Below are 15,694 nucleotides of genomic sequence, written 5' to 3' on the forward strand. Positions count from 1 at the left end.
AATCAAATGGACCCTCACCTTGTCAATCAAAGAGGCACCTTCTAGCCAGAATGAAATACATAGGCCTCCTGCTGAACAGAGGGAGGCCTTTGTGTACCTTGACTCTGGCCTGTTCCTGCCTTGGAGCATATTCAAATAAAATTTTTTTTCTTTGTTGTGGCAGGGACAAGACCAAAGAGAACAAACAACCTGTAACAGTAGCACTTAATTCTTCCATCTTCAACACCGCAGTTGTGCCTGTTTGTTTTTTAACCAGTGAATCATTCTTGGAGTCCCCTTGACACTCTGTTTCCCTGGGGATGGGGTAAGAGGCTTCCCTAATAGACCCTGGTTACCTAGCAACTTGTCTCTTTGCTGACATGTCACCACCCCTGTGGGGCCACCAGCTGATGTGCACACATGAAGGGAAAGTAACACCACTGCTCTGGCCCCCCTTTTTGAAAACCCCCCTGTCCATTAGCGCTGTGACAACTGGCTCACCATGGGCAGGCCCCAGTGTCCCTCCCCGAGCAAGCCAGTCACTTGGCTCCTTCCAGGGATCCTAGAGTGACAGAAGCTTGTCAAGTTTCCAAGATACTGGGTTTGTACTGGGAACCTCAGATTTAATTCCTAATTACATCCAGCCCATCACATTTATAATAGGAGCCATAATAGTCTTTTCATTGTAATTTTCTAGTCCGTGGGGCCATGTGGAGAACCACACCCATATTCATGCATGTGTTTTCTATTTAGCTACTACATCCTCCATTACTCTTCAAAATGAAGGGGGGTTTTCTTTTCTCCTGCAAAAGCCTTTATGAAAGAAGCTGTTTGCTCAACACCTGTCAAGTTCCACTCACTACCATCCTTTGCTCCTTCTCTACACATTCATGGATTTACTGCTTTGGGCTCAGAGTTGGTAACTGAGATTAATTCATCACAGAAGACATAGATGCCCCCAGGTAGTACCTGTATAGTGGAAAGTGGGTTGATCCTGGACCAACTAAGGAAGGAAAGTTTCTCAACCTCACTTTTTGTAATCCTAAAAGAGACACAATAGAATAAGAAAGGAGGAAGAGAGAGAGGAAAGGGAAGAAAACAAATTTCATTCTAAAAAAATGTCCTTCTTAGTAATACTTATAACTGGGAACAATGGTAAATTGTTCACATGCCCAACAGGTGAATTTCCAATCAGTATAATAACACAACAAAAGATCATTAGATTGATTTTACAAATGGTAGTCCACTTATATGGACCACACCAATCATGGAGAAAAATATGATATGTTTAAATATACATCATATATACAATATATAAATATATGTGGCATATTTATATACAATAATTCAGGGAAAAGAATCTAAGAGAATTTGAATACACTGGTGAGATACAAGCAAAATGTGACTATTCAGGAAAATTAGAAGAATATGTGAAAATATGTGAATAGTATAGAACCTTACTGTCCAATATGGCAGCCACTAGCTATAATATGTCATTATCAATAGTACCAGAAATGTAATGGATCCAAATTGAGATGTGTTGTACATGTAAAACTGGATCCAAAGACTTAGTGCAAAAAAACATAAAATATCTCCTTACTAATTTTTATATTGATGGCATGTTAAAATGATTATATTTTTAATATAGTGGGCTAAATAAAACATATTACTAAATGCAATTCCACCTTTTCTTTTTAACTTCTTAAGGTGTTACCAGAACATTTTATATTTTGTATGTGGTTTGCATTTGTGGCTTGTATCACATTTCTATTGGGCAGTGTTAATTAAGAATTAAATGTTTATTAGATTCTTTTTTCTATAAAATTGCTAAACTTCTTGTTCTGTTTGTATTATATGAGATGTATGAGTCCTAGAATATGGAATAATTTGAAACCAACATTTTCACAAAGACCAATTCTAGATCTGGCTTTCTGCATCCTATAATAGACTCTTGACAAAAAAAAAAAATTGTGGCTTCCCTGGGAAAATGGGAAGAAATGAGGTATGGAGGATGAAACAGGAGGCATGCAGAGGGAAGGAGGAAGCCACATACTTCAGAGGTGACAGAATCTTGATGGCCTGCCAAGTAGAGTGCGTGGCCTCCTTCTAAGATGTCACTTGTCACTCTTCCCTTCTAAGCCAACTCTTGCCCACTAGCTTGTCAGCTTGACCTCCTGGAATTGAGAAATGTACTTCTGTTAACCCTCCTTGGAGGGTGAATATATTCATTAAGCTGAGTCAATTATATATCTGAGGGTAGTATCTATAATTATGGCCATTTATATACTTGATTTCATTGTTAGAATTCTTTCCTTCAGGACCCTCTGTTGACCGCAGGTTTTAATGGGGGTGGGTGAATGTTGCAGTGTGGCAAGCAAATCAGTACTTGTACTGAGATGGAGACAGGGGACTTGGAATGCCACAGGGAATAGGGACATAACAGAGCACTGAGACAAACTTACCTTCCTAACCAGTCTTTAGTTACAACTAATCATGGGTGTGTGACTAGAATGTGTTAGTAGCCACAAGAGTTCCAGCACATTAAGCACGTGCTCTCAGAAGCCATTTGGGGGAAAAGGTAAAAGAGAAACTAGGCATATTCATCATTTCCAAGACTCTCCAGATTTAAAAGTGAACAGGCCTAATCCTTCAGGTGGGCTCCTTGTGGCCACTCTCATTATGGTGGAAGAATGTCTCCCAAATTAGCCTGTGGTCACAGAAGCCCATTAAGCTTGAAATAATTTCTATTCTTTTACAAAAGAAAAAAATGATATAACATTCCTTCTTAAGAAAAAGAAATTGTTATTCTATTACTATATCCCATTATTCAATAAATATTAAGTGAACTCCTACCAGGTGCCTCTCATCCACTTAATAAACCTTGAGCCCCTACTATAAAGAACATTGTGTAGTTGAGACCCTAGATTCTGAAGACTGCCTGGGTTCAAATCCTGACTCTACTACTTTATATCTGGATGACATTGGGCAAGTTATTTTATATTTCTGAGCCTCTATCACATGTAAAGGGGAGTATTTAGGTTCTCTAGACCCAGTTCAAATGTGGGAGTGGAGGATACCTCCCCCACAAAGCTAGCAGGAGGTTCTGAGAATTCAACCCACCTAAATCTACCAGAAATAGCTTCAGAGTCCATGGTTTGAGGACTCAGTCCTACAAGACCACCCCTTTACTCCCACTTCAGATGCCAATTGCAAGCCCATGCCCATACTTCTGACTGACCAGCTACAGATTGGAGGTTCCAATTATCTCTTCCTTAGGTTCTATTCATTTGATAGAGTGGCTCACAGAACTCGGGGAAACACTTATATTTACCAGTTTATTAAAGATATGACAACTCAATAGCCAAATGAAGAGATACATAGGGTCAAGGTCCTAAACAAAGGAGCTTGTGTCTTCATGGAGCTTAGGGCCTGGCTTGGTGGCAAACAGAAGCATTCTGGTTCCCTAAACATGGAAGCTCTCCAAAAAAAGACCAAAAGGCTGTTCTCTTGAATTTTTAAGGATGCTTCATTCATTGACTTATTCATAATAGAATAAGTCAATGGCCTGTGGCTGATTTAACCTCCAGCCCATTTTTCCTCCCCAGAGGTCAGGGGGTGGGACTAAAAGTTCCAACCTCCCAGTCACGTGGTTGGTCCTCCCAGCAAACAGCCCCTGCCCTTGGATGGAATCCAAAATTACCTTCATTAATACTGAGACCCATTTCATCTTGATAGCTCTGAATGTTTTTAGGAACAATCGATAAACTCCAAATATATCTGAGAAATATATTCTGGTCATCTGAATGACCAAATATATATTCCTTATAAATCACTATATCACAGGCACTAATAATACAGTGTTATTGTGACAATTAAATGAATTAATATGGGAAAAATACTTAATACATGAAAATCACTGGCTAAAGTAGGGGAGATATACATATTTGTTGCTATATACTAGCCAGTGTGTGATAGAGATACAAAGATAAGCACAGCACAATCATCGTCTGCCCTCAAGGACACGCCACCTGGTGGACTTTCACACACATTACTTCATTTAATCTTCGTAACAGGACCAAGTGAGCATTGTTAATCTGACTCTGAGGCAGATTAAATTATCTGCCTGAGATCATACAAATAATAAATGACAGGTGTGTAAGACCGATTCAAGATGGCAGCATGAGGAGTAAGACAGAGAACTCCTCCCAAAACCACATATAATACAAAAATATAGTGAATACAACTCATCCTAAAAGAGCAACAGGAAAGAAGGATGCACCACACTGCATACACATAGAGAACAGAGTAGACCTCACGCCTTGATCTGGTGGGACCAAGCCCTTCGCCTACCCCAGCTCACTGGCAGGAGGAAGAGAAATGGAGGGGAAGGGGATGGAAGTATAGGAGTGCTGAACACCCAACCCTGGAAATCTGCTTTGCATGGTGCTCTGGAGATTAGAGGGGTTGGAAAGTTAAGACAGGCGGAATACTTGGAGAGACTGAGATTCCAGCCATTTGTGGAGGAGAGAGATCCACACCCGGCTGCTCTGGAACAAAGGAAAGGTGGGTGGTCTGAGAGGCTTCCAAGCAGCTAGAGGGCTGCCAAAGGGGAGGGGTTTGCATGGAGATTGCTGCATGAGAAAAGGGATAGGTGGACAAGGTTGTCTGGGCATACTCTGTCCAACATGTTGGGAACTTTTAGGAGCTTCAGGCACTCCATCTCCCTGACTGGCTACTCAGCTCCAAGGCCCTCCCACTGTGATACGCAGCCTGCTGCACCTTCCTCCTGACCTGCCAGCACTGGCTTGCATACTGGCAGTCACTGCCCTGTCATTAGGTCAGAGAGAGTGAGGCCCTCCCTGATAGGTACAGATGCAAAGCACAGAGGCTTACACCTGTGTGCTCAGCCCACTGGCTCTGACAGTGGAGACAGGCACTGCAGCCAGGAAGCAAGAAATAGTTCTTTCCTCCCCCCAGGCACCAGTGCCACTGCCCTGTGACCCCAGACCTCACTCCAGGGGCTGAGCAGCTCCAGAGACTAGAGCTTCTGGGCACTAGAGGGTGCCACATACAAATATGACATGTCAAAGGAAACTGGTTCAGACCAAAATCTCACAAACCCCAGAAAAAGGGCCAAAAGAAACTGAACTCACCAATCTTTCTGAAACAGAGCTCAAAATAAAAATCATAAACATGCTCATGGAGACCCAGAAAAATATTCAAGAACTCAGGGACGAATTTAGGACAGAGATTCAATTATTAAGAAATTCCATATTTGAAATGCAACTTACAATGGACAGACTTAAAAGCAGATTAGATGTAGTAGAACAGATGGTAAATGAAATAGAAATTAGAGAAGAGGAATACAAAGAACCTGAGGCACAGAGAGAAAAAAGGATCTCCAGGAATGAAGGAATATTGAGAGAACTGTGTGACCAATCCAAATGGAACAATATTCATATTATATGGGTACCAGAAAAAGAAGAGAGAGAACAAGAGATAGAAAGTGTGATTGAGGAGGTGATTGCTGAAAACTTCCCCAATCAGGGGAAGGAGATATTCTCTCATGCCATGGAGGTGCACAGGTCTCCCAACACAAGGTACCCAAGGAAGGCAACACCAAGAGCTATAATAACTAAAATGGAAAAGATCAAGGATAAGGACAGACTTTAAAAACAGCTAGAGAGAGAAAAAATGTCACATACAAAGGAAAACCCATCAGGCTATCATCAGATTTCTCAATAGACACTTCACAGACCAGAAGGGAGTGCCATGGTATATTTAATGCAATGAAGCATAAGGGCCTCAAACCAAGAATATCATTTAAATTTAAATTTACAAGGTTATCATTTAAATTTGAAGGGGGGATTAAACAATTTTCAGATAAGCAAAAGCTGAGAGAATTTACATCCATCCCATAAACCACCTCTACAGTGCATTTTGGAGGGACTACTATAGATGGAAGTATTCCATAGGCTAAATATCTGTCACCAGGGGAAATAAAACCTTAACAAAGTAGAACAATTCATTACTAAGCAGATGAAAAATCAAATCAACTACCCCCAATGTCAACCAAGGGATACACAAAGAGTACAGAATATGATACCTAATACATAAAGAATGGAGGAAGAAGAAAAAGAAGGGGGAGAAAAGAACCTTCAGGCTGTGTTTGTAGTAACATACTGAGTGAGTTAAATTAGACTGTTAGACAGTAAGGGAATTACCCTTGAAACTTTGGTAACCACAAATCTAAAGTCCACAATCTCAATAAGTACATACCTATCAAAAATTATCCTAAACATAAATGGTCTAAATGCACCAATCAAAAGACATAGAGTCACTGAATGGATAAAAAAAAGACTCATCTATATCTTGCCTTTAAGAGACTCACTTCAAACCCAAAGACATACAGAGGCTGAAAGCAAAGGGATGGAAAAAGACATTTCATGCAACTAATAGGGAGAGAAAAGCAGGAGTTGCAGTGCTTGTATCAGACAGACTTCAAAACAAAGAAAGTAACAAGAGACAAATAAGGACATTACATAATGATAAAGGGGTCAGTCCAACAAGAGGATAAAACTATTTTAAATATCTATGCATCCAACATAGGATCACCTACATAGGTGAAACAAATTGTAACAGAATTGAAGGGGGAAATAGAATGCAATGTATTCATTCTAGGAGACTTCAACACACCACTCACTCCAAAGGACAGATCAACCAGACAGAAAATAAGAAAGGACACAGAGGCACTGAAAAATTTATTAGAACTGATGGACCTAATAGACATCTACAGAACACTCCATCCAAAAGCACCAGGATATACATTCTTCAGAAGTGCACATGGAACATTTTCAAGAATAGATCATATACTAGGCCACAAAAAGAGCCTCAGTAAATTTAGAAGGACTGAAATTGTACCAACCAGATTCTCAGATCACAAAGGTATGAAACTAGAAATAAATTACACAAAGAAAATGAAAAAGTCCACAAACACATGGAGGCTTAATAACATGCTCCTAAATAACCAATGGATGAATGACCAAATAAAAACAGAGATCAAGCAATATATGGAGACAGTGACAACAATAATTCAACAGCACAAAACCTGTGGGATGCAGCAAAGGCTGTGTTAAGAGGGCAGTATATTGCAATCCAGGCCTACCTCGGGAAAGAAGAACAATCTCAAATGAACAGTCTAAACTCACAATTAATGAAACTAGAAAAAGAAGAACAAATGAGGCCCAAAGTCAGTAGAAGGAGGAACATAATAAAGATTAGAGCAGAAATAAATAAAATAGAGAAGAATAAAACAATAAAAAGAATCAATGAAAGCAAGAAGTGGTTCTCTGAGAAAATAAACACAATAGATAAACCCCTAGCCAGACTTATCAAGAAAAAAAGAGAGTCTACATACATAAACAGATTCAGAGATGAGAAAGAAAAAATCACTATGGACACCACATAAGTACAAAGAATTATGAGAGAATACTATGAAAAATTATATGCTGACAAACTGGATAACTTAGAAGAAATGGACAACTTTCTAGAAAAATACAACCTTCCAAGGCTGACCAAGGAAGAAACAGAAAATCTGAACAGACCAACTACCAGCAAGGAAATTGAATTGGTAATCAAAAAACTACCTAAGAAAAAAAGGCCTGTACCAGATGGATTCACTGATGAATTTTATCAAACATTTAGTGAAGACTTAACTAATACCCATCCTCCTTAAAGTTTTCCAAAAAGTGGAAGAGAAGGTAACACTCCCAAACTAATTGTATGAGGACAGCATCACCCTAATATGAAAACAAGGCAAAGACACCACAAAGAAAATTACAGACCAATATCCCTGATGAATATAGATGCAAAAATACTCAACAAAATATTAGCAAACCAAATTCAAAAATACACAAAAAACATCATCCATCATGATCAGGTAGGATTTATTCCAGGGATGCAAAGATGGTATAACATTTGCATATCCATCAACATCATCCACCACATCAATGAAAAAGAAGGATAAAAACCAGATGATCATCTCCACAGATACTGAAAAAACATTTGACAACATTCAACATCCATTCGTGATAAAAACTCTCAACAAAATGGGTATAGAGGGCAAGTACCTCAACATAATAAAGGCTCTATATGACAAACTCACGGCCAACATCATACTTAATAGCAAGAAGCTGAAAGCCTTTCCTTTAAGATTGGGAACAAGACAAGGATGCCCACTCTCTCCACTTCTATTCAACATAGTTCTGGAGGTCCTAGCCATGGGAATCAGACAACATAAAGAAATAAAAGACATCCAGATTGGTAAGGAAGAAGTTAAACTGTCTCTGTTTGGAGATGATATGATACTGTACGTAAAAAGCCCTAAAGACTCCACTCCAAAACTACTAGAACTAATATCTGAATTCAACAAAGTTTTAGGATACAAAATAAATATGCAGAAATCTGTTGCATTCCTATACGCTAATGATGAACTACCAGAAAGAGAAATCCGGAAACCAATTCTATGCACAATTGCATCAAGAAGAATAAAATACCTAGGAATAAACCTAACCAAAGAAGTGAAAGACCTATACCCTGAAAACTACAAGACACTCTTAAGAGAAATTAAAGAAGATACCAATAAATGGAAACACATCTCGTGCTCATAGATAGGAAGAATTAATATTGCCATCCTGCTTAAAACGATCTACAGATTCAATGCAATCCCTATAAAAATACCAACAACATTCTTCAACAAACTAGAGCAAATAGTTCTTAAATTCATATGGGACCACAAAAGACCCCAAATATCCAAAGCAATACTGAGAAGGAAGAATAAAGTTGGGGAGATTACACTCCTCAACTTCAAGCTCTACTGCAAAGCCACAGTAATCAAGACAATTTGGTATTGGCACAAGAACAGGACCATAGACCAATGGAACAGACTAGAGAGCCCAGATATAAACCCAAGCATATATGATAAAGGAGCCATGAATATACAATGGGGGAAATGACCGCCTCTTCAACCGCTGGTTTTGGCAAAACTGGACCACTATAAGCAAAAGAATGAAACTGCATTATTGTCTAACCCCATACACAAAAATAAACTGAAAATGGATCAAAGACCTGAATGTAAGTCATTCAACCATAAAACTCTTAGAAGAAAACATATGTAAAAATATCTTGAATATAAACATGAGAAAGTTTTTCCTGAATACATCTCCTTGGGCAAGGGAACCATAAGTAAAAATGAACAAATGGGAGTACACCATGCTAAAAAGCTTCTGTGCAGCAAAGGACACCATCAGCAGAACAAAAAGACATCCTACAGGATGGAAGAATATATCTGCAAATGACATATCTGACAAGGGGTTAACATCCAAAATATATGAAGAACTCACATGCCTCCACACCCAAAAAGCAAATAACCCTATTAAAAAGTGGGCAGAGAGGCAGAGAAAGACAAGTAACAAATGATTTCGCTCATCTGTGGAGTATAAGAACAAAGAAAAAAACTAAAGGAACAAAACAGCAGCAGAATCACAGAACCCAAGAATGGACTAACAGTTACCAAAGGGAAAGGGACTAGGGAGGATGGGTGGGAAGGGAGGGATGAGGGGGAAAGAGGGGCATTATGATTAGCACACATAATGTATGGGGGGAGGTGGGGAGCACACGGAGAAGGCAGTATAACAAAGAGACCAGTACTGATTCTATAGCATCTTACTATGCTGATGGAGAGTGACTGTAATGGGGTATGTGGTGGGGACTTGATAATGGGGGGAGTCTAGTAACCATAATGTTGCTTGTATAATTGTGTATTAATGATACCAAAATAAAATTAAAAACTAAATGGGTGGAAGATATGAACAGACACTTCTCCAAAGAAAAAATCCAGATGGCCAACAGGCACATGAAAAGATGCTCCACATTGCTAATTAACAAGGAAATGCAAATTAAAACCACAATAAGACATCACCTCACACCAGTTAAGATATGGCCAGCATAGAAAAGACTAGGAACAACAAATGCTGCTGAAGATGTGGAGAAAGTGGAACCCTTCTACACTGCTGGTGAGAATGTAAACTAATTCAACCATTGTGGAAAGCAGTGTGGAGGTTCCTCAAAAAACTCTAAACAGAAATACCATTTGACCCAGGAATTCCACTCCTAGGAATTTACCCTAAGAATGCAGCAGCCCAGTTTGAAAAAGATATATGCACTCCTGTTTTTATTGTAGCACTATTTACAATAGCCAAGAAATGGAAGCAACCTAAGTGTCCATCAGTAGACGAATGGATAAAGAAGATGTGGTACATATGCACAATGGAATATTATTCAGCCATAAGAAGAAAACAAATCCTACTATTTGCAACAACATGGATGGAACTAGAGGGTATTATGCTCAGTGAAATAAGCCAGGTGGAGAAAGACAAGTACCAAATGATTTCTCTCATCTGTAGAGCATAAGAACAAAGCAAAAACTGAAGGAACAAAACAGCAGCTGACTGAGAGAACCCAAGAATGGAGTAACAGTTACCAAAGGGAAAGGGACTGAGGAGGGTGGATGGTAAGGGAGGGATAAGGGGAATAAGGGCATTATGATTAGCACACATAATGTAGGGGGGGTTGCACAGGGAATGCAGTATAGCACAGAGAGGACAAGTAGTGACTCTGTAGCATCTTACTACACTGATGGACAGTGACTGTAATGGGGTATGTGGTGGGGACTTGATAATGGGGGAAATCTGGTAACCAGAATGTTGCTCATGGTATTGTATATTAATGATACCAAAATAAAAAAAGAGAGAAACCACCCCGAAAAAATTAAAAAATTAAAAATAAATGACAGGTGTGATTTAGAGCTAATAATTCTGACCATAGGTCCAGGCTTCTTTGCTCAATAATATGCTGCCTTATCCAATGTTCCAGAGTTCAAATCTTAGCTCAGCCAATGAAGCGGAAGGCTCTGCCTTCAATAGCATCATAGAGACAGTTTCTTTGCTGCAGTATTGTTAATTACAGTGTCTAGGGAAGCAAATAACAGGGGCTGACTGAATTTGGCTTACACATTAAGAAATATTATCTCACTTTTTTGGAAGTCTCAGTGAAATTTGCTTCAGTGACAGTTTAACAACATCACGAAGGACCCACACTCACTCTGGTTCTCTGCTCTCAATGTGCTGCTGTGTGCCAGCATCGCAGGATGGCTACCACCTCTCCAGGCCTTATATACAGATGCAGCAACAGTCTCCAGAAGGAGAGGATGCCTTCTCCAGGAAACATCCCCATGCTTGCTCATGTGCCATCAGGTCAGAAGCCCATCCTTAAACCGATCACTGGCAAGGAAAGTGGAATTACCATGGTCTGCTCAGCAAAGTCATGATTCACCCTGAACAGAATATAGAATGACCTTCACAGAACATGAGAAGCACCTTCACATGAAGGAGGGTATACACAACTATAAAACCATAGCTCCTGGTCCTGGTTGCCTACGCAGTTAACAGTGTCTGCTCCAAGTCACATGAGTAACGTTCATCATCACCAACTAGCGTTTGTCAAGTAGCTAATAGCATCCTCATCCTGTTACTGGGCAGTAGATTGTGGAATTTCTCGGTTCTTATCTTCTCAAGGAAAGACTTCAGTCAAGAGACCAAAGAGAGAGTTAAAACCACAAGGGGTTTTTATTTAGTAAAGTGAAAGGGAAGTGAGCTCCAGAGACAGAAGAGTGTGTGACCCTGAGGGTGGGTCACTGGGTTTTACTCTGGTGTCTTTTATAGGGTTTATTTGGTTTCCTCTTTCCCATTTTGTTGTTCTCACACTATTTTTGACTTGTCTTGATCTCTTCCCTTCAGCCTCTGCACAAGCTTGTGTTTGTCATGCTTCCCTGCGCATCTAAGAGAAACCCAGAGTGGGGCCAAAACTGTAATGTAAATGGAATAATAATGATGGCCTGAGTGACAAGATCTTCCTCTAGTGCATATGTTCTAGAATCAGGAAGGTCTCAGTGACCTGTATTTTTGCTTCTCGGTTTGTGCTGAACTGCACAAAGGTTAGTCTAAGGGAGACAGGGCAGTCTCTGGGTAGAGATGGTTGGAGACTGGGTGGTCAGCCACCCTCCCTTCTCCCCACCTGCTCATGTCTATCTAACTGCCTACTCTAACAATCTCAACTTAGAAGAAAACTCCAAAATCAAAGTAGATCACAGATGAGGTAAATAGGGATGTCTATTACACTGTAATAATGAGATTTTTACAGTTTCATCCATACCCTTTTTATTTTGAGAGCTTGGTTAGGGTCATCAAAATGCCCAAATTGTTCCAACCAGTTCAAATCTTTTAAAACATTATTTGTGACTGTTTCTCATTGGGCCATGCTTTTTATATATATGTATTTTTATTAAGGTATCATTGATAGATGATCTTATGAAAGTTTCACATGAACAACATTGTGATTACAACATTCACCCATATTATCAAGTCCCCCCACACATCCCATTTCAATCACTGTCCATCAGCATAGTGAGATGCTATAGAGTCACTACTTGTCTTCTCTGTGCTATATGTACTGCCTTCCCCATGAGCCCCCTACATTATCTGTGCTAATCATAACGGGCCATGCTTTTTTTAATGACAAAAAAGAGGGTAGAAGACAATAAAATATGCAAAGATATGTGTAACAACCAAAGGAAAACGTCATCCTTCCTAAGAGACAGTATTTTATAGGATCCCTCGATCATTTTGGTATCTGATTTCTGAGGTCTTGACAGCTTTTCAGTTGAGGCATACAGTCATGTCTGTTAAACTAATTGTAGCTGTTCCCTCCACTATATAATTTTACAACATTTCAGCTTCAAATAGAATGGCTTCAATAAACATAAAGCAGACTGACACATCCCAGATTTCTGCAGTTTATTTTACACCAAGAAATTACATTTAGAGATTTTCAGACACATGCTATAAATGAAAATTCAACAGGAAGTTTCTTTCACTTCCTCTAGATCTGACCTACATTTCAAAAATATATGAGTGGGCTACAACAAGGAACTTCTTCTGCTGCCATTATTCATTCTGTATTTTCTGAGGTTATTTTTTTCTCTCAGTGATTCTAATGGCCATTGAGGGAACTGTAGATATTGGGAGTCTTCATACAGCCCCAAGTGAAATGGCAAAAGTTATCAACACAGATGGCCAAATTGTATAGCGCTGGGCTACCTATATATATCAGATCAAGCAGAAAGGTGAGACCTCTGTATTCCTAGTGGGGAATAGATGAAACCCATGGCTTTTCCATGGATAGAACCATAGGTATTTTAGTGTGAGCAGCTATTTGGTGGCTATGTCTTCCCAGGTCATATGCCACCCACCTGTCTACTCTAAAGGACTGGAGTGGTGAGGCATTAGATCCAACATGTGTAATATTGTTACCTTTTTTAGAGAATGGTGTCATATAAATTCAAGATCTTGTTAAAAATAAGCTAAGGCCCATAATACACCAACTTACATATGTTTTATTAAACTTGAAGCTGCAATATAAACATGAAACATTCCCACACCTCCTCTACCTGCCATCCCGAGAATTCCAGAACTCAGAACATGAGTCTGGTGTTGGCCCTAGAAAGATGTGTGTGGCTTTGTGCCTGGTAAAATATGTACTTCACAGAGGCTTTTCTTTCCATTTCAGTGACTTCCACAAGGTGGCTGGATAAGATACTTACACCAGAGCAACTGCTGCCCTCTGTATCCCAGGTAAAATGTCAGGATACATGCAGGAAAGAGAGAAGCCCAGTTAACCAGTAAATGTTTTCATTCAGTTTATAAAGATCTGAAGTTGAAGAACAAGTAGGTGTGGAGTGAGGATGTTATAGGCACTTCAATCTTAAGCAAGGATTTAAAACACAAATGCACCCATGGGTCAGACAGATGCCATCAATTGTCAAGTGGCTAAAATAAGACAATAAGAATTGATAAGGAGTGGGGCAAATAGGAGAGTATAAACCCTGCCTGTTGGCACTCAAATTTTAAGTTAGAAAATGTAAACAAATAGACAAACAAAAAACATTATCTATCCATATAAAATGTGGCCTCTGGTTACTACACATGATCATATGTAGAAGAACAGCTAGGGAAATGATTGCTTCTTAAGATGTTGGGTATTTCTGCTTAAAAGCCAGTGAGCCAGGCACTACTTCAAATAATGTACAAATTATTGCATGTGCTGAAACTCATACTTGGTCTTGGGTTTAATAAGACATTGTACATGTATCTTCTCCCACAGTGCTCATCACGTAGCAACAAAAATAACAGTAATGGTAATTACCACCACTCATATAGTCCATACTATGTGCCAGGTACTCTTCTAGGAACTTCATATACTAACTCATTATAATGCATAAAACAGCCTTATGAAGTGGACACTACTGTTGCCCCATCTTATGTATAAGGGAACAAAGGCCAGAGTCACTCTGCCAGGAAGTGGTAGAGCTTAGATTTAAACCAGCATAGAAGCCCAGTCAATGCTCCCTATTAAACTCAATAAAATTTGAGTGTCAGAAGGACTTCAGTGGCTTACTCATGATCTGGTGAGCATACTTTCCCCAACTCAATTACTTCATTGATTGAAAACTTAAATTTCAAACTTTTCTTCCAAATATTTTTCATAGTAAGAAATGTGTTTTACCTCTTAATCCAGTAAAAACACATGATCCAATACTTGCTCTCTCAGCATCCAGTGCCCTCTGGTTTGTCCTATTCTTCTCTGATCTGTACCATATTTTAAAATGTGGTCATAATTAGATTGATTTCTGCAATTTGAAATCATTAATAAAAAGATTTTTTAACCCCAATAAATATATGGTCAAATACTGATTGACACTGATGTACACACAAAAAATTGCCGCCTTATAAATTTTTGCCACTGCCTTGATTTTTACCTCCCAAAGATAGTCATTAGCATACTAGAATAGAGTGAATTAGTAGTAAAGCAGTTCAATATGATGGCATAAGAAGATCCTAAATCATCTCTTCCCACAGACAAAAAATCTACAGCTATGTGTGGAAAAATTCCCTCCAAAAATGCCTGAAAACTGCCAGAATAAGCTCCTTCAAAACAAAGGATAAAAGGGCAACATCAAAACAGGTAGAAGAGGCTGGGATATGTTCTCAACCCCATCCGTGGTGTGACCCACAGTTGGGAGGAATCTAACAAATAAGGAACTTCTCCCAGAGGAGCAAAGGCTTTGTGCCCTACATTAGGCATTCTAACAATTGGAACCAGCACCAGAGAGACAAGCTCCCAGAACATGTGGTTTTGAAAACCAACAGAGGCTATGTCCAGGAAAGTCATAGGGCTGTAAGGAGCAGAGACTCTGCTCTTAAAGGGTTCAGTTGCAGATTCACCCCAGGACCCAGCACAGTAGCAGCAGTTTGAGAAATGCCTGACCATAAGTGAAGAAGACTTACTCGCTAATCTTAAAGTCTACCAGAAGGGCAAGAGCCTATTGCAACTCTCTCTGGGGACAAAGGCACTGGCAGCACCATTTTTGGTGTTCTCTTTCTATCCTGCTAGTGCCAGCACTGGAAAATGCCATTTTTGTGCTCTCCTCCTGACTTGAAAGCACCAGTGGGCACTACCAATTGGTAGATCACACAGATAGAAAATTAATAAGGACACCTTAGACAGATGGACTTAGTAGGTATGACAGAACATTCCATCC

The sequence above is a fragment of the Manis javanica genome, chromosome 5 (genome assembly GCF_040802235.1).
Source record: "Manis javanica isolate MJ-LG chromosome 5, MJ_LKY, whole genome shotgun sequence".
Classification (NCBI taxonomy): Eukaryota; Metazoa; Chordata; class Mammalia; order Pholidota; family Manidae; genus Manis; species Manis javanica.